Source organism: Siphateles boraxobius, unplaced genomic scaffold, assembly GCF_051911475.1.
Source record: "Siphateles boraxobius isolate OS27281-9 unplaced genomic scaffold, OSU_SipBor_1 130, whole genome shotgun sequence".
Classification (NCBI taxonomy): domain Eukaryota; kingdom Metazoa; phylum Chordata; class Actinopteri; order Cypriniformes; family Leuciscidae; genus Siphateles; species Siphateles boraxobius.
In genome coordinates this window covers 7,266,124-7,285,485 of record NW_027508734.1, presented here as the reverse complement: position 1 = coordinate 7,285,485, position 19,362 = coordinate 7,266,124, and the positions used below count along the sequence as shown (strand labels likewise).

At 39.4% G+C, this 19,362-nt stretch overlaps 1 protein-coding gene across 6 annotated transcripts in view; it reads left to right on the top strand.

Annotated features, from left to right (window-relative positions):
* Positions 1 to 19,362, top strand: part of kdm6ba (lysine (K)-specific demethylase 6B, a) — a 103,237-nt gene that overhangs the window by 60,323 nt on the left and 23,552 nt on the right. For 2 of the 6 annotated variants that reach the window (XM_077227520.1, XM_077227516.1), the window contains exons 1-2: positions 12,633 to 12,866; positions 13,144 to 13,205. The gene's annotated coding sequence lies outside the window, so the exon portion shown is untranslated. Of the gene's footprint in view, positions 1 to 12,567; positions 12,895 to 13,143; positions 13,206 to 19,362 lie in introns of those variants that run through there. The other 4 variants (XM_077227519.1, XM_077227521.1, XM_077227518.1 and 1 more) reach the window with 3 other exon arrangements.

Sequence of the window (19,362 nt, the reverse complement as noted above, 5' to 3'; positions counted from 1 at the left end):
TTTAGACATAGGCTTTCATTTGATTTTTTTCTTTGTACATGTTGAGTAGAGTACACTTTTTAGGTCAAACAATTGCTATTTGTATTTCATCGATTGCAAAGTTCAAATCAGAACGAGAATGCTAGGGATAGCTAACCATCAAAAACTAGAATATCGTTTACTAGCTACCAGATTGATAATTTGCTACTCTACTATCATTACTTGATTCATGAAGATAAACGGAGGATAAGATAGCTTCCGTAACATAGTCAGGCAGACAAAAAAAAACAAAGAGATAGTATGCAAGCAATATACTTACTAGTCCAAAAGCATGACAGCCAAGTCCGCATCGGTCGGGCACCCCTCCTCCTCTTTCAGCTCACGACAGCGAGAAAACGCTGGCCCAATGTTGATCCTCGTTCTGCCTTTAACGCGATCACTTTCTCTTTTTCTCTTTTTGCTTTGCTCCAATAAAACCTTTGCTTTCTTGTTTTTCTGTGCTGCTTCGGCCATGACTATAACATTTGGCTCGCACGTCCGATTTTAAGGAAGTGGCGGTGGTGGTGGAAGTGACGTATATGCCGTAAAGCAGTCGAATTTTGTAGTTCTCTTTGTTCGCCGGTTACTACCCGAAACCCAAAGTTTAAAAGAACGATACAGACCCCGTCAGGCTGTGGCAGACGTGTCATTCAACCTATTGTAAGTCGATGTACCATCACAAGAGACTTGGAAATATATTATGAAGGTTGAAAAGTTACCTAGTGTTACTTTAAAACCCTGATTCATTAAAGGAATATGGTTCAGGTGAAAAGGAGGTAAATACCTGGAAAGTAAAAACTTTTCTACTTTGAATCTTTTTTTTTAAAGATGTTCTGCTTTGAGGATTGTCAACTGACCCAATGATGTAATGTATGCTCTCACATGATAGAAAACATGATTTCTTCTTCATTTTCGGAATCAAAACGTCAGAACGAAACTCCCAGAATCCCCCTCAACATCCCCACACCTCACTAAATGTCTACTGCATTTTTATTCTTCTCAATTTGATTTCTCTTCCTCTTTTGAAGACATTGTCACATACTTCATCATGTGGCGTGTTTTAGATTTGTTGACAGGGTGTTGACTTTGGCCATTTCCAAGTTTTTATTCGAACACTAATTTGTAAAATTTGTTGCTATAGGAAGTGTTGCCTAAGTACAAGTGTGAGTATGTGTGTGCGTTGATACTTGTCGGTGTGTTGTTCTTTGCTTGTGTGTGTGTGTGTGGTCTTGTGATGGTTCAGAGACACCATGTGTGGATCATATGTGAGTTTGAGCAATTAAGTGCATTTTGTGTGAATGTGAATTTTATAAACAGATGGACTTACTGATGAATAAGCCCACACAGACATATAGAATATAAAGTACATATATATGCAAACACAGTCTTAAACAAATTGTGTAAGTTGTTGTCTTGTATACATTTATCATTAAATGTAATCATATTCAGCAAGAATCAAATTCAGACACATAAGGGCATCACATTGTATACCGACTGTCCTTTTGCGGTTATCCATACTCCTGCACATTTGATGGCGCTAATGTACTATTTTGCCAAGCGGTATTAAACATCAAATGAGAACGCATCCAGAGCAGAACTTAATATGAATGTTGTCTACGTCCGAAATCGCAAAGTACTTAACTGTAATCATTAAAAAAGTATGTTCAATAATAGTATAAATAGGTGTAGTATGAATGTAATTAAGATGTTCATGTAGGTCCTTTATCATGTGACCTACCAGCGTGCGTTTTTTTGCTCCACCTTAATTCATAAATCCTCTCCTGTGGCTTCATGGGATAGTAAATTCAAGTGTCCATCGGATACACACTTCAGACTCCCGCCGGAAATCTCACCGGAAGAAGTAGGTCATCCGGGGACTCTTTAATGAGTACTGTGAATTCGGACATACTACTCTTGTCACATAGCCTACTGTTTTTCAACTAGCATGAAAATGTAACGTCAATGTCCCTACAATAACTGACCAGTGTGTAAAACTGTTGGACGTGTTTTAATGAGTCTATGCCGCGAATTTTACATACTTCACACACTTTTGAAAATCCAGCGTTTAGTTGATCCTGATAAGAGCTCATTGTCACAGTTGTAAACACGACGGCTTTCTTCTTCCATGAGGGGGTTTGGCTTCACTGCATCTTTTTTTCCATGCGGACCATTAGAGAACGCGACACACATCTCCCGTACAATTCAACCAATCTGAATTCAACCAATCAGATGACGACTTCAAAACTCCCGAAGTGTTTCCTATTTTAACATCTGAGACTGAGACTAAAACTCGTATAACTTCCTTATGTAAAATATGTGGATATTTAGAGGTTTCATTGTCCATACAATGAAAGTTAATGGTGTTCTTTTTTTATTCCAGAGAAAAAAGAAAGTCATAAAAGTTTAGAACAACGCAAGTTAACGACATGAGTAAATGTTGACAGGCTTCTCATTTTTGAGTGCCTTTAAGGCATATGTATGATCAGAAACTGTACGATCAAAAAAATTTTTATTTGAACTATGTTATGAACAGACACTAATTTACAGGCTATAAAACATTCAGACCTAATCTCTGCCTCTGTACGCCCTGATCTCTTTGAGACATGGTAAAACAGCTTTTACAGGTTACAGATGCATGCAAACCCTAATGATGTTTTCGACAGAGTAAAAAAGCTAGTCACAATTAAACGTTGAAGACTATATTTGCTGTGTTTGGTGTGGCGTATAATAACAGTCTGCACTGTCTGTCTGTGCTAGTTGTCTGCACTAGTTGAGAAAGGTCTTGTTCACTTCAGATCTGTTTAACCTGTGAGATTGATAACACAAGAAGTTGATCCCTCAGGGTTTAGGATTTATTTCTGTGAGTTTGTAATGGAGAAAGTGAAGAAACATGTGTGAGCCTGTTTGTTGATCACCTCAGCATGTTTTTACCTGACTGACTGATGTTGTTGTTGCTGGCTCTGTTTGTGTGTGTGTGTGTGTGTGTGTGTGTGTGTGTGTGTGTGTGTGTGTGTGTGTGTGTGTGTGTGTGTGTGTGTGTGTGTGTGTGTGTGTGTGTGTGTGTGTGTGTGTGTGTGTGTGTGTGTGTGTGTTTGTGCGCAACAGACATTTTTGTCTAGTCTGGGTGTCTGTGAATGTAGATGGAAAGTCGTTTATTGAACTTTGTAAGGGAAAAACAGAAAATGGCTGTTTTGTTGTGGGCTACTGTCTATTTCTCCTACTCAAGCTACTGTTATGTGGTCAAAGCTGTGTGTGTGTGGTTGAAAGAGACCAACAGAAATGCACCACACCCTCATGAATGACTGACAGATGTTCAAAGACGCTTGAAATATTCATGAGAGAGTTCATATGCGTTCTTAAGGATCCCTGTTACTGTTTAGACAATAGCATGTGTGTCGGTACAGGTTTGCATGTGGGTAATTTTCGCAAACCATACATGGCTGAATCTGACCTTTTCATGCGATGTGTGGCAAAAGTTCACTAAACCAAATCGTGGTTTCTATACCCCTCCCACCTCCCTGCACACACCCACACACACCCACACACACACACACACAACTGATCGCGATCACAACCGCACGGGTTCACGCAGACTAGTGGGCAGAAACCTGATAGACAAAAACAAATGAAATGGACTTGCAGAGGTTACCAGGACCATGATTTGACCTGGTATCACTGATTAGTATCTATTTCTGGGTCAACAGGACACTTCCAATGGCAAACATAGATACTGAAAGAAAACTATACCTTGAATACTCTTAAATTATCTGCTGAATGATGTTGAAGATTTGATGGTGACAGTGTACAATAGTTTCTGTATGTAGGGCTGCTTACTTTGCTTAGGCAGTTACTTTTACAATTACAATTGTTCATACTGTGGTAAGTCAAAGTCATGTTTATTTTCATTTTAACACAGTGGAAGAAATGAAATGTGGTTCCTGCAGAACATAATGTTCAGCAAGTACAGACAACAAATACAGGTAGTAAATAAGTTGTAAGAGCATATATGGTTGAACAATAGATTTGGGACACAATCAAAGCCCCTAATCATAAATATTAATCTTTGATACATAACTTGTTCCACACCATTTTTAGCATGTGGCAAACATTGCTTTCAAGGTATGATTTGCTAACGTCTCACTTTATTGCTTGAGGTACTCAAACACGAAATACTCTAGATCTACAGACATGAATGATACCTCAAATGAGCTTGTTAAGCAAAGGTGTGTGTTTGCTTTTTAATGCAATAAGACTTGTCTGGTTGACCAAGTAGTGGAATCCTCTATTGACTTGTAATAAGGGATGATAACAGGGACCAATTACAAAGGATTTTGTAAACTTTTTTTTAAGGGTTCTCTGCAATCGGCTCCAGAATATCAGATAATTTGGTAGATTATTTTGTGCAGTAAATAACTGCCTATCAACAACCCAAAATACATTTGTAACCCCCTTAAGGCCTTGGCATCTACCCACAACACTCTTTTGTCTTTGGCACAGACACATTTTCTCCAAAAATTAGTTGCTTTTGCTCACGTGAATATTGTAGTCTGTGTGTTTTGTGTGTACACATATGGGTATGTGGTCTATTGTCCCAACACGAGGAACAGCTCTGAATCATACGAGTGACTAACCATTATAACAGCCAAATACAGTACCTTGCTTTCACGCAAAACAAGCTCACACACGAACTTATGACATATTTAGACTTCCACACTGCAAGGCCCATAAAAGTGGTGCACGCTTGCAGGTCTTTGTCAGTGTGAGTGTCGGTCGCAGGGAGCAGGTGTGGTAAGGAGTTTGGTTAGGTAAGTAAAGTGATATAACCCTAAATGCTCTATATAACACACAAGGTTGATAAAACTGTGTCACAGCTTTTGGCTGTCCAGGTTTGAGGCCCTCAGGGGCGGAAAAGCTTGTCATTCATAGTTACTGTTTTACTAAAATGTTTTGACTATTAGCTCAGGGGTAATGTGAATGCATATGGGGGAAATCTTGTTTTAGTTGAAAAGTGTGTGTGTGTAAGTCTACATTAAGGATAGTAAAATCTGAAATTGGTCAAATTCTGGGGAGCAGCCAACACTATACATAAGGAAAACAGCCTATTAAATAATGACTTAATGAGAATATAAAAATGCAAAATGCTTTGTGTGAAGAAAAGATTTTGGGGATAATGGACAGAAAATATTATCTCACAAATAGAAGTCAATAGAAAGTTCCTACATGATAGAAACATTCCTGTAGGCGTCTTCTAAAGATCATTAATACAATTGAAGAACAGGTTTAGTGCGTCTCTGTAGTGTGTTTGGTTCTGGATGAGTGGCACTGTAGAGTAAACGTTTTGTATTACCTTGTCTCCTTCAAAATCCTGCGAAATATCATTGTTTGCTACAGTATGTTCATTGATAGCTAACACCTCTGTTGATTTACCAAAATTCTGATCTTATTGACAATTTGAGGTCGCAATGAAACGAAAGTAGTGACCGATCTTTTCTTCTGTATTATGATGTACATCCCAGTATAGCAGTTGATTATTGAAAAAGATAAGATGTAGAAAGGGGACTTGCTTCTGTGTATCGGCTGTTTATGATGCGTGGGCATTGCACTCAAAAGTGGAGACAGATGAACGCAAGTTATGGTACACTGACAGTATTCTGCTTTTGCTTACATTATGCCGTGTGTCCACCAAAGCGTTTTTCAGTTGAGATGCTTTGTTTGCTATGATACCGAATATCCGCTGAAGTGTTACTAGTATCTCATTTCACAGATGGTTTGTTTCTGTATTGTTTCTAAATAAAAATGTCAATGTAAAGTATTTGCTCTGGCTCTTTTTTAAGTTCAGTTATTGTGCTTGTTGTTGTCGTCTGTTTCCGTTGTACAATCAGGACGTGGCGGTTGGTCGATGTGGTATTTGTCCCGCCCCTCCTTCACTGTGATTGGACGGCTGGGTAAAAAGTGACAGTGCTACAATTTATACCTACTACAAGAAGTTACGCCTACCGCGAAGAAACCAGTGTTTTAGCGAATTAGAAATGATCTCCGTCAACATTAAAACGACTGAAAATGTGGATCACGTGACCATTCACCTACATTGGGCATGTGCGTGCCGGTGTAAACAGGAAACAGATTGACTATTCCCCAGATTTCGCTGAGGTTGATAAGTGCCGATCTGGACATTCGAAAGTTTTCGCACGATTCCTCAGGAACCACAACTTAATTGATAAAATTATCCCACCATGCGCTGGTTCTTCCCGGCTTAACCCAAAACCGCCTCTACATGTACTGTCGATACCGCCGCTGCACATGGGAATTGTCACGGATCGCTCGAAAAATAGCTTGCCTCCAGCGCATGTATGCAGTTATAGCATTGTAAAATGCAGAGTTTACTTGCACTAACGTAACTAGTAGTCCAGGCTGTTGTTGTTTTCTTCCGTTGTATGACAGCCAATCAGAGAGCCGAGCTTGAGCCTCTGCGTCATCGTTTCTAAAGTCCTCCGTTTTGACCCGTCTTCACTAAAACGCCCTCCGGAGATTCAAAACGCGAAACGGGGTCGGCAGCGTTTCTAAACTTCTCCGTTTTAGGTCTTCATTTTTGCCGTTTTAGTCTGGACGGGAGGTGCAAACGTAGCAAAAGTTCTCCGTTTCTAAACTAAAACGTAGTAGTGTGGATGGGGCCTTAAACAATCTTCTGAAGTAAATTATTTTATGTTTTATGTATGAAATGGTTGTAAGACTATATTATATTGCTTTTGACTCTCATGAAGTATGAAATTACTGCTAATGTAAATTATACTATCAAATTAATACAGACTCATGGACATGGTAATAATAGCTGAAAACCTGGACATTGATTGGGCAGCTAGAAAACAGCTGTGCTGTATTTCCCAGCAGGCATTGGGACTGTTTTTGTCTCTTTCATTCTGTCTCTCTCACTCTCAGCCTGTCTCTCACTTTCACGCTCTCTGAGCACCGGTCCTCTCATCTGTCTCAAGAACACTTTGAGTCTGGGTGTCACACTGTCTCTCCTGGACTTGTGTTTTCTCATGTTTGTTTGGTCTGTGTCCTCATATAATCCTCTGAATCCTCTCTTCACCTTCAGAGAGTAGTCCTCTGTCGTTTGGTAGTAGAGATAGACATTGGCATTTTCTCATCTAAATCCTGTAAACTCCCCCTCACTGTGACCTTTGAGCTCGTTGAGTATTTCAGGGTTCAGAGTGACATTTAAAATGAAGTGTTAAATGTTAGCTATGAGATTTGCTATCAGGGTTTGGTTCCAGAAAAGTTTTTTTTTCATCTCTGTCTCTCTGTGTGTCACTATCTTAGTGATCACGATCAGTTGGGTTATTTTAAAAGCTAGTTATAAACTGAATTGCTGTGCTTGCTAAGGCAGTTGTGCAGTTTTTACATTATTAAGTGCGATAGGTTTCACTGCGTGATTGTGTTGACTTTGCAGTTGTTGCTTCAGGGCTCTGTTAAACTCAGCAGCTGTTTACCTGCAGGGGTGCGACCTTTTGACATTAAGGTCATAAGTCAAGCGGCCTAACCACTAATGTTTTATAGCCATCAATAAACAAATAAACCCACTTTATCTGAACAAAAATTGCTGTTATTTTCATACTAAAGACAGAAAGGGTTTAAGTGGGGCTTTAAAATGTTTCCCCTCAAGCTACAGTCTTGGGTAGAAACAGAGAGAGAGGGAGGAGAACAGGTGAAAGTCAAAGGATTTTTTTCTGTTTTCCTTGTCGGGAGATTAGTTCATCATTTTTTTCCTGCCTGCCAGCATTTCCAGCGTAGAAATCACACATTGTGTATATTTATATTGTTATATATTAGCTATGAGATTTGCTATTAGGGTTTGGTTCCAGAAAAGTTTTTTTTTTTTTTTTCATCTCTGTCTCATCTTATATATATATATATATATATATATATATATATATATATATATATAATGTTGAGCATATGTATGTTTCATATTTAAGGCGAAAAGAAAACTCAAAGTATAAATCTTAAAAAGTTATCTTAAATGATTTGTGTTTCAAATAATATTCATATTTCTCATTAAATATAACGTTTTCTTTGCAATAAAATATATTATATGTAATATGACAATAAAATATAGGTTATCATTTTCATTTACAGCTTAAAATTATTAAGTCAAGTTAAATTATTTCTATAGCTCTTTTCACAATACACATTGAATCAGTGAAGCTTTACAGAAAATCACGATGTTAATGTTTATAATATCTTAATGCCTTACAGACAAGCAGATTAGAGCTACATTTAATATAGTTTACATGTTGTGATGATACAAGCAATCAAGCAGTTGTTATAATGCAACTGAATGACAGCTATATTCATAAACTTTTTGCAGGGGGGTCGTTTACACAACACAGTTTACTAAAAACAGAAAAAAATGTATGCGTTTTGGCCATGCATTTACACGACAACGACGCTTTGGGGGCCTGAAAATGCAAACTTTTGAAATCATGTTTCAAAGTGCAACTTTTTGAAAACGACACAGTTATCATCTCTTTGTAAAATACAAAAACGTGAATTTGTTGAAATGGTGACGTCATGCACGTGTGTATTACGTGTTTGGTCTAAAGGTGCGTAGAGTTTCTTTACAAATTGGCATCGCCAACTATTGGCCTGACAGGAATAAAAGAGCTTTTAATCTTTTTCGCAGATCTGGGTGAATGGGGATCGTTTTGACAAAGTTGTCGCCTGTACGGGAAAAACGCAAAGGAAAAGTTGCCGTGTAAGCGTACCCAAATACTGAAACACACACGGAACTTTATATACACAGGGAACACTTGGGACTGAATGAGATAATTAACATGACACAGGTGTAACACATGTAACTCAATGGCAACTGATGAACATAGACATGAGACTGAATAGAAGACAGTGCAAAACCAACTTAAAGTCCAACTGAAGGTAAGTTTACACGACGATACGCTTAAAATGGAGATGTTTTCCGCGTACACCATTGTCAAAACGATCGCCGTTCACACGAATCCGCAAATACAACTCAAAACGCTGTATTCCACTGCCAGGCCATTAGATGGCGATGAAACACAATAGACTGAACATGTAATACACACGTGCACGGCGTCATCGTTTCCACAGATTCGCGTTTTCTGTTGTTTACACAGAGACAGTTTTCAAAAACTTGCACTTTGACACCTGTTTTCAAAAATTTGCATTTTCAGACACCCAAAATACCATTGTCGTGTAAATGAATGGCCAAAACCTATAAAAAGTTGTACGTTTTTAGTTGAAAATGATGTCGTGTAAATAGCCCCTTCAATACAGGCAAAATGTGACGCTTATGATTTGCATTGTGTGAATTTAATACGTTTGCCAGGCATAAAAACACATGTACAAGATCATATGATCATTTTGCCACTCAATAGCCCCTTTCACAGCGCGTTTATCCCGGGACATTTTTTTCACAGGTCCTTTTTTCCCCACACATGGCGTGTTCTGGGACTGATCCCGGCACACGCCATGTGTGGGAAAAAAAGGACCTGTGGCGTAAGGGGTGTGTCGTAGTGATGAAGCACGTCATTTCTCTTAGAAGAAAGTTTGTGTTCGTCATCAACAAACAAAGAACGAAAAAATGTCTTTAAACTTAAATGAAGCCGAGACCAGTGAGCTCCTTACTATCCGCGCTGAAGCTGAGATCGTTCGCCGGCTTTGTGGAACGGTACGCGATGCGTTAGTTTAATGTTTTCGACGCGCACGTTACACATCACGTATCTTTACGGGATGTGTGTGAACGCACTCACAGATTCCGGAAAATCCCTGCCAGTGTGAACCAAAATTAAACGATCCAGGAACACGTTATCCGTGTATTTTCCGGAATCTCTGTGTGAAAGGGGCTAATCTATATTGAGGTTACGGCCCGGCAGTGAGCAATACGGATTTTTCTATATTGTTCCTCCAGTGTCCTCAGAGGGCAGTTTCAGTTCCCCTACTTTTTGTATAGGGATTCACTTTCAAAATCAATTGGCATGGACTGTTAATTCATAGGTGTGTGTATGTGGGCTAGATGTGGGCACTGTAGTGTGGGAGTTAACCCTCTGAATGAACCATCCGTCTACACGTATATGTGTGGCAGCTGTGACAAATAGTGCACCCTAGTGCTGACTCAGTGATGAGCCCACAAAGTGGGAGCAGAGTGTTGGTCTAAAGGCCGCTGGCTGTTCTCACACACATACCAGTCATTTCTGCCATTGCACATCTGACAGTTCTGTGTGTGTGTGTGTGTGTGTGTGTGTGTGTGTGTGTGTGTGTGTGTGTGTGTGTGTGTGTGTGTGTGTGTGTGTGTGTGTGTGTGTGTGTGTGTGTGTGTGTGTGTGTGTGTGTGTGTGTGTGTGTGTGTGTGTGTGTGTGTGTGTGTTCAGGATTGTGCTGTGCTCGTGGGAACGCTGCTATATTTAGCTGCTGTGTGAGAGCAGGAGACTGAGCTCTGCTCCTCCCTGATTATAAGGCCAGAGCCAAGCATGCGAACTACAAGCCCTCTGGAATTAAAGTGCTCAAAAACATGCACATATCTCTTGGAATCTGGTGTAATAGCTGTATGTTAGTGTAATGGAACACATGAGCACAGTGTGTGTGTGTGTGTGTGTGTGTGTGTGTGTGTGTGTGTGTGTGTGTGTGTGTGTGTGTGTGTGTGTGTGTGTGTGTGTGTGTGTGTGTGTGTGTGTGTGTGTGTGTGTGTGTGGCCTGGTAAACCCTACCTTATGGGGACAAAATGTCCCTATGCGGATGGCAATATCTGAAATCCTTGTTTGTGTGGGGACATTTTTTGGTCCCTATGAGGAAAACAGCTTATAAATCATACTAAGTGATGTTTTTTGAATATGTAAAAATGCAGAAAGTTTTCTGTGATGGGTAGGTTTAGGGGTAGGGTTAGTGTAAGGGAATAGAATATACAGTTTGTACAGTATAAAAATCATTACGTCTATGGAAAGTCCCCATAAAACATGGAAACACTACGTGTGTGTGTGTGTGTGTGTGTGTGTGTGTGTGTGTGTGTGTGTGTGTGTGTGTGTGTGTGTGTGTGTGTGTGTGTGTGTGTGTGTGTGTGTGTGTGTGTGTGTGTGTGTAAGAGAGTGAGTGAGTGAGTGAGTGAGAGATCACAGGGCGTCACACCCTGGTCACAGTGGTCATATCCCTTCTTCCTGTCTGGTGTATCCTATTATGTGGTCATCGCCACACACACAATACTAAATTGCGAAGATACAGTGGTGTTGAATGTGATAAGGGTTGTGTATGATAGAAGAAGTAAATATTTTCTTCACTGTTTCCCAAAGTTATTCGCACATCTGCTGTTGTCGATGTTTGCCTGTTTTTGGTAGGCGTTGTGCTCAGAGCAGCTTACGTCGTGTGTGTGTGTGTGTGTGTGTGTGTGTGTGTGTGTGTGTGTGTGTGTGTGTGTGTGTGTGTGTGTGTGTGTGTGTGTGTGTGTGTGTGTGAGAGATGTCCTTCCGCTGCTGTCCAAGATGCTCACTCCTGTGGTTTGGCCGGCCTGTTTTGTCTCGGTGCCACTGATGTAACCTTGCTAAATATAACGTGCTCATCACACACACGTCTGGTCGCCATTACATGGACATACTATGCGGTCCTCACACACTGTCAACATCCTGACACGGCAGATGGCATTAGTTTCTAAAAAAAAATAATAATCATGACTGTTGAACAGATAGTGTTTTCAGACTAGAAAATAGTCTTTATAATACACTTTGTCGCTTTTCATTTTATGTCATAATAATAATAATAGTAATATAATAATATTGATATTGTTGTTCTTTTTGTTATTTAGATGGCATAAAGTTTAAATCGACGGATCACAAAATCGTTAATACAGTTCTTGTCTCATCTTTCTCTGTGAAATTAGTTTCTCAACTTGAAAACTAGAGTCTGTTTTTTTCACTCTGTTGCTTTTAATTTTGTCATCATAATATGATTAATTTTTGTTGTTCTTTTTTTATATACATGGCATAACATTTAAATCGACAGATTACAAAATGAACTAATAATAATTATTATTTACATAGCATACAATTAAAATCAACATCACAAAAGCAAATAATAATAATTTATAATAATAACAACAACAATAACTATTATATATTTATATATATATATATATTATATTTTATATAATTACACTTTTCATGTATTTCAACAAAATCAACATATTACAAAAGTAAATAAATATAATAACAATAACTATTATTACTATTACCTACTAGCCCCATATCTACTGAACAGCATGTCCTAAGGCTATATATGGTATTAAGTACTTTATGACGCTTCATGAGTGCCGGTGAGAAGGAGTCTTGACTCTTGAGTAAAACATTTTTGTAGATCATTCTTTTGTATGTTGAGGCGTGATTATCGTGAGAGAGAGAGAGAGAGAGAGAGAGAGAGAGAGAGAGAGAGAGAGAGAGAGAGAGAGAGAGAGAGAGAGAGAGAGAAGACGCGCAGGTTTGCGCTGTCAGGGAATTCCGGGGCCGCGCGGTGACGTCACGAGCCTGTGGGGCGCGCGCTGACGAGGGAGAGCATGCGTGCGCGGCCACGAGCTGTGCCAAAGCTGTGTGTCCCTTTAAAAAACCCAGCGCCGTTGAGCGCAACTCGATCCCTGCCTTAACTCACAGACACAGCTCTGTGTTCGCTACAGAGAAAGAAGACTGACCCAACTACAACATAAAATATCAGCAACGGAGAGACTCAACTGATTAAGCGTTATAGCGTTATAAACCGACGGATTTAACGATTTTGCGGATTATCATTGTTGGTATCGAGCCGGGTCGGACTGGGATATTCCTTTACACACCGAGGTGAAGTTACGGATAACGACATTCACCGGTACTGACAGGAATTTTAGCCATTTTAACGTTAGCCGTTGTTTTTGTTCCTAGGCAGCGTCGACGCGACGCTTCTGCATTTTTATTCCCTCCGCGCTTATTACAAAAGCTCCGCTTGTAATTCAAGCTCCTTTAAATATGATCACTCATAATTAAATCATTTTCACACGTTGACACCTCTCTAGTTTCCCACAACGGACTCAACCCAGATAAGGAAAGCTAAAAGATGTCCTCGTTTGTTCCCCAACAGATCCCGTCTAACTTTTAGGAGCGCTAGTGGAGACGCAAGCTGAACGAGTTTTACTACTAAAGGTAAGTCAGTAAGTCTCTTTGTTCAGTTTTTTATTGTGGTTATCCACATGGTACACTCGTGACTAGTTTAAAGTTGAGAGTTGGTCGTGACTGAAAGAAAGTTCACTCTTTATTACAGGGTAGCAACAGTCCGTGTGAATGAAAGCGTTGTAGTAACGGTGACCGGAAGTTCAGTGCGCGCGCATTAACTCTTTACTGTCCACAACCTCATGGCTTTGAGACATTGAATGGCCTTTTGTCTTTAGGCAAATATTATCTTTTAACAAATCAAAGCATGGTTTAATTCTTGGGCAGGGCGTTTAATTGTCTAATATATGGCAGTGTTGTGTTCAGGGAGAAGTTGTTTAGGTTGTAAAGTCTCGGTCCCACGTGTGTCCGGGTGAAAGGGGGTTGGTTCACTGTGGTGTAAACTGACCCGGGTCATCCCTGCAGTGGGATGTGGCAAACAAACATTTTAATTTAGAAGTACTATTTATATATAGCATTATCTAAGATCATAATCAAATTATAAATCATTTATATAAATCTTGATGACCTTGTTACAGTCATGAGTGTCTAAAGAGGTCATCTGTTATATGATTTGTCACATGACAGCACAACGGTTTGCATACTACTTAAACCACACTGAATCGGATTTTTATTTTTAGTTAATATTTTAAAACAAAAAGGCTCTTTTACATATATTTTAACTCCATAACTACATAATTTTCCCAACTGGCGCTTAAAAAAAAAGTCACCATTTTCAAAAATGTTCATGGTATATTTTGTTGAATTTATATATTGTATGTTCAGAAATTAAAAGAAAGAACAGAGCCTATGCTTTTAAACAAAAAATATATATAATTTTTTTATTCTAGCTTAATGCATTCTTTTTTTATATATCAACACTTGAATATGGGTAAGTTGATCAGGAGATTCAGTGATCTTTCAGAAGATATGTCATATCACCCCCTATCGTATAACTTCGAGAGAAAAAAAAGAAATATCCGTCAATGGAGGGGAAAGAGTTAAAAAATATTGCTCTTTATCATATTTTAAGGATCATTGACAAAAGATTGCCAAACTGTTAATGACGCTATTTGTATTCCATAATCTCCACACATCTATTTTTTTGACATGCAAATAATTTTAATTATTTTTGAATAACTTAAAAAGAGCATCACTTCATTAACCCATTTGATTCCAGTGTGCTCATCCACTGCTCTTTGTTTGACACATGAGGGCAGGTCTCGACTGATGGTCATTCTCATAAAGTTGAATGGATTGCGTCAGCCTTGCTCGTGCTGAACTGAATGCGTCTGCCTGAAAGGAAATCATTTGCATGTTTTTTTACTACAACAAGCCTGCAGCCCTGCCTGGGGGTGGGGTGTTTTTCTCCCAGTCTTTACATGTGCTTTTTGTACATTTTACCGCTGTCAGGGTTAAGGGAATACGCAGGGGAAATTTCACTGTAACACGCTATTTGTGTTGACGTTGTGCATTTGAAATTACAGTGAAACAGTTGGGTGTTTGTTGCTTGAGAGTGTATGGAGAGCAAGTTGGGATACTCTTGCATTTTACGGGCGGTCATAAACACCCGTGGAATAAATACACAGGGGTTTATGAGGGGGACAGGAAGATCCCTTTGAAGATACACTTCCCATCAATTAGCGCGACTGACATGAAAACAGAGAGGCCGTGTGGCTTTGAAGTCGTGGGGTGTAAATGTTGAGAGCGCAGCAGCTGCCGAGTCTGTCCTCCTCAGACCGACGGGTGTTTTGAATCGGCCGCCTGATTTCAACGTCACTGCCCCTTTGTGACGGCATAACCTGTGTTAAAGCTATAGACCAGACTGAAGTAAGAAACAAATGTTGGTGTGTATATTTAAAACACTTGTGTATGAGAATGAATGGGGAGCATTCTTTTGAGTAGCAATGTCCAATACTGTTGTTTTGAAGCACAATTGCGTCATGACCTGAAAGAATCGCTGAATCGGTGCTTTGAGCCGGTTCTTTGAAACGAACTGTTCGTAAGAACCGATTTGCAGAAATGAGTCGGATCTTCCCATCATTCATTTTGAGTGACGATACAACAGTCGAGAAGGTGTGAATTTGATCCTAACAGATAGAGATGTGAGAACGGTGTAGGTTGCACATTTCGTGTGTGTGCGTGTGTGACGGGAAGAAATGATGTATCATGTAGATCAGTTGGATTGCTTAGTCAATGTACGCTTATCACAATAGCCCTTGATGATGAAAGTGAGCCGGGCTTGCGTGAGTGTGGTTATACTGGTATTTCAGGACTGGCCGAATGAAAGAAGAAAGATGTAGGTTGTAAAATCCTCCTCATTCATTCCATTGAGCTTTAACTGTCAAGTGTGGGAGTTTTTCCCATGTCAGGACAGTACTTTTGTGGTAAAAGGAAGTGATGTAGAAGGAATTTCACTAGAGAAAGTGTGCGAGTCTGTGAAGGGGTTTTGTTTTTTAAGCATGATCAGTTAGTTTTAGTTGGTGTAATTAAAGACAAGGCTTATTTTTTTCCTTTGTAACTTTGCCACTGTCATCTCAGGCTTTTTAGAGGAACTATTTTGTGCAAAATAGATTTTTTTTTCTTCTTTTTTTAAAGAAATGGGGCTGAAATAATAAAAATACACACCTGTGCCAAAATTTCTGCAGTTGGCATTAACACAGGCAAAATGATAGAAAAAAACCCCCCACAAAAATGTCCATAAGAATGCACAAGGGTTAAAGACAAGGAGTAAGAAAAGGCGTTTTAACGCTGTTTGACGCCACATTTTTTCCCTTCTGACTGGCTTGTTTTTTCCTTTGTCACTTTGCCGATCTGTCATCTCACGCTTTTGGCAGAAAACCAGAGTGAGGGGAACAGGGAAAGTGAGTAGAAGAAAGGGAGGGCTAGTGAAACTGGAGTGGGAGAGGTTGAGAGGAATGGAGAGAGGGAGAGAGTGGTGGAAAACAAAAAATATCAGTCATGTTTCTGTGACTCAGTCAGTTGTTTTTTGGATAGAGTGAGCAGCCAGGATGCAACACACAGATCTAATATGCGTCATATCGTGATGACTGAGGTGGGATAATTTTTCTGTGTCGCAAACATCTTCAAATTAAAGTCACATTCTCAGTTGTTGATGGTCAATAACTTTGCTCATATTTCAATTAGAATATCTGGAGTGTTTTAGATGCCAGATGTGACTCTCCATGCTGCTCGACTGGATCCCTTTTCAAAATTTGTCAAGCTTCAGACATTAGTGTTTTCGTGCTCCAACACAGCAACCCGTTGCCATAGCAATCCGGGAGCCAGCTTGTTCGTCATTGATCCTTTTTGTTACTAATAACTTATAAGTGTGCCTGTTTTGTTTGTGTCTAATGCATTACTGGCTTCTAGGAAGTGAGGAGTTTGAATGTAGGAGGGGACTTTTAGGGGCAAATGAGACACAAACAAGACCGGGATGTTCAAGGTTTAACTGTTCCAGTAATGAAAAGCTGAGATGTTTTGATGGCTACAGAGAAAGGTTATTTCTGATACTTCATATTCATAATGGTAAAAGAGGATGAAAGAGCGAACTCGTGTTTCCTGACATGTCACGGTGACACATTTGTACAGTCTGAGCACATTAAAAGTTTTCTCGCAGATGGCTGTGCAAACACACTCCAGACTTTCATGTCTAGCAGACATTCACACACTGAGTCACTGTCATTCACTCGGAGCACTCGTCTTTCAGCTTCTTGCCATTCGGGTAGTGCGTGTTGTGTAACGTGCGGGCATGTCAGTCACTCTTTCTGTTCACTAAATGTTTTACTCTACTTCTAAAGGGAAGTGAACTTACACAAGTAGACTGACAGAAATACATCAAAAACATCTGCCTAGCTTCAGACGACTTAATCGGATGTAAAACTAGACACCTAACCAGTCCTTGTTATTATTTGGTGGGCCATTCATAAATACGTACACAGAATATGTTCCACAGGATGTTACCTCATTCCCCTCAGCCCCTTTTAAGACACCCTACCCTCTTTTGAGAGGCCCACTTCCTGTTGCTCTGACGATAACTTCCTGTCTTATCATATCTGTTCTGCTTTCTTTAATCTCACGTTGATATTTTCGCATTCACCAACAATCACCAGAGCAACATTTTCCCTGACTATCCAGATGGAGATATCAAGATATTCTAAAGGAATGGTTCACCAACATATTAAAATTAGATCACGATTTACTCCAAATAAAAATAAAATAAATAAATAAATGGGTAAATAAATGCCCTCTGAAGCGAAGTGATGGTTTTTTGTAAGAAAAATATCCATATTTAAAACTTTATGAACTATAATCGCTGGCTTCCAGCAATGGCCGTACACGCTTCACAAGAGAGCCGAGTTCCGGCAGAAGGGTGACCTCTGACCCGAAGTATAAAATCTCAAGCTCTTATATCGAAATCCTCAAACATTTTTCTTTTTAGACTTCTAATTTGTGACCAACGTTTTGTTTAGCTCGATCCTCTGTTTCCTCACTCGTCATTTCTTGCCTAAGTTTACACTATGCTTGCGTCATACATACATCGGGTCAGAGGTCACCCTTCTGCCAGAACTCGACTCCCTCATGAACACGTGTATGGCCGTTGCTGAAAGCCAGTGATTATAGTTTAGAAAGTTTTGAATATGGATATTTTTCAAACCAAAAAATCATTGCTTTACCCATACTGGAGTTGTATGGATTACTTTTATAATGAATGGATGTGCTTTTTGAAGCTTCAAAAACTATATTATTGTCCACACCAGCAGACAATATTGGCGCGCTGCAGTTTTGTCCTCTGCCGCTTTGAATGCTCAAGCTCAAGCAATATAATTTCTCTGTGACATTATTGTTACATAGGATTTGGTGTGGACTCTGCTATTATTTTATTTCTATAACTATTTTTAGAACTATATCTGTGAAGAGGCCTTTAGGTCTGATCTCTTACATTTTAAATGATAAAGGAGCATGTTTCATAACACAGGTCTTGAATGTCATAACCAAATCTTTCGTTGACCGAGTGACTTCTCTCTGGGGAATTTTGTCGGACTTCTCCAATTAATTAGTCCGCTTAAACTCACCTATTCTTACAAATGACTGCAAACTCGCATTCAGCCCTTCCTCCATCCATTCAATGACTGATAGATACAAATAAGTGCCCACCCTTCTTTGCTTCGAAAATCTGTGATATGTCTCACAACATGGAAGAAAAGATCTGTTAAATTTTATCACGACTTTTAAGTCATCATGAAATCAAAGTTGTTTTGGACATTTGACGTCTGTGGGTATGAACATATTAGTGGTCATTAACCACAACTCACTCCACCTCTGAAATGGTCCAATAGTCAATGATCAAGTACCACACTACATCTTTTTTTTTGTTTTTCATTGAATATTTTTTTTCATTCAGGAAAATGACACGTTTTGGGAGTAAAAGGGTTTGTGAACGGCGTTTTTTTATGTTGACTTCCCCTTTTACATCAGTGTCAGTAATCACCTTCAAGGTAATGACTAAGGGTGTTTTCTCAGCAGTGCTCACCACAGTGACAGCATGGATGTTTACTCTCTCTTAACAGGACATGACCACTAGTTACTAAGAAAAGCATCATGTTTCCCTTTGAGACGAGTCATACTCTAACTGACACCTGAATTCAAGATTGAATTTACTGAGGAAAATGTATTATTTTGCTGTCACTTCAAGATTGAAAGCGAGTATTTAGATTAGGGTAATCTGAGTGTCTTTCCCTACTAATAAGAGAGAGTTTCCTCAACATTGCAAATCTGCCCTGGTTTATATATTAGGCTACATATTTATTCATTAACAGCTGATACCAGATGGACAAGAGCACTTTCATTTAAACATGCGCTTTGCATATGCAGTGAATGTGGATATGAACATTTTAGTGTTTATTGAACATCAATCTGATGTGATGTCAGCGCTAATCATTAAACGCTCCATCCTGATGGATTAATTGTCTGTCTAGCAACCATAAATCATGAACTAGGACGAGGGCGATGACATGAAAACGAGAGCAGGGAAAACAATCATGGTCTCTGCATAGAATGGGGCCAGTTGTGAAAGTTTTTATTGTAGTGTTATATTCAGAAGGATGGTGCCAGGTCGAGGGAAGGTTGTCATGAAGTTACATGTGGGTGC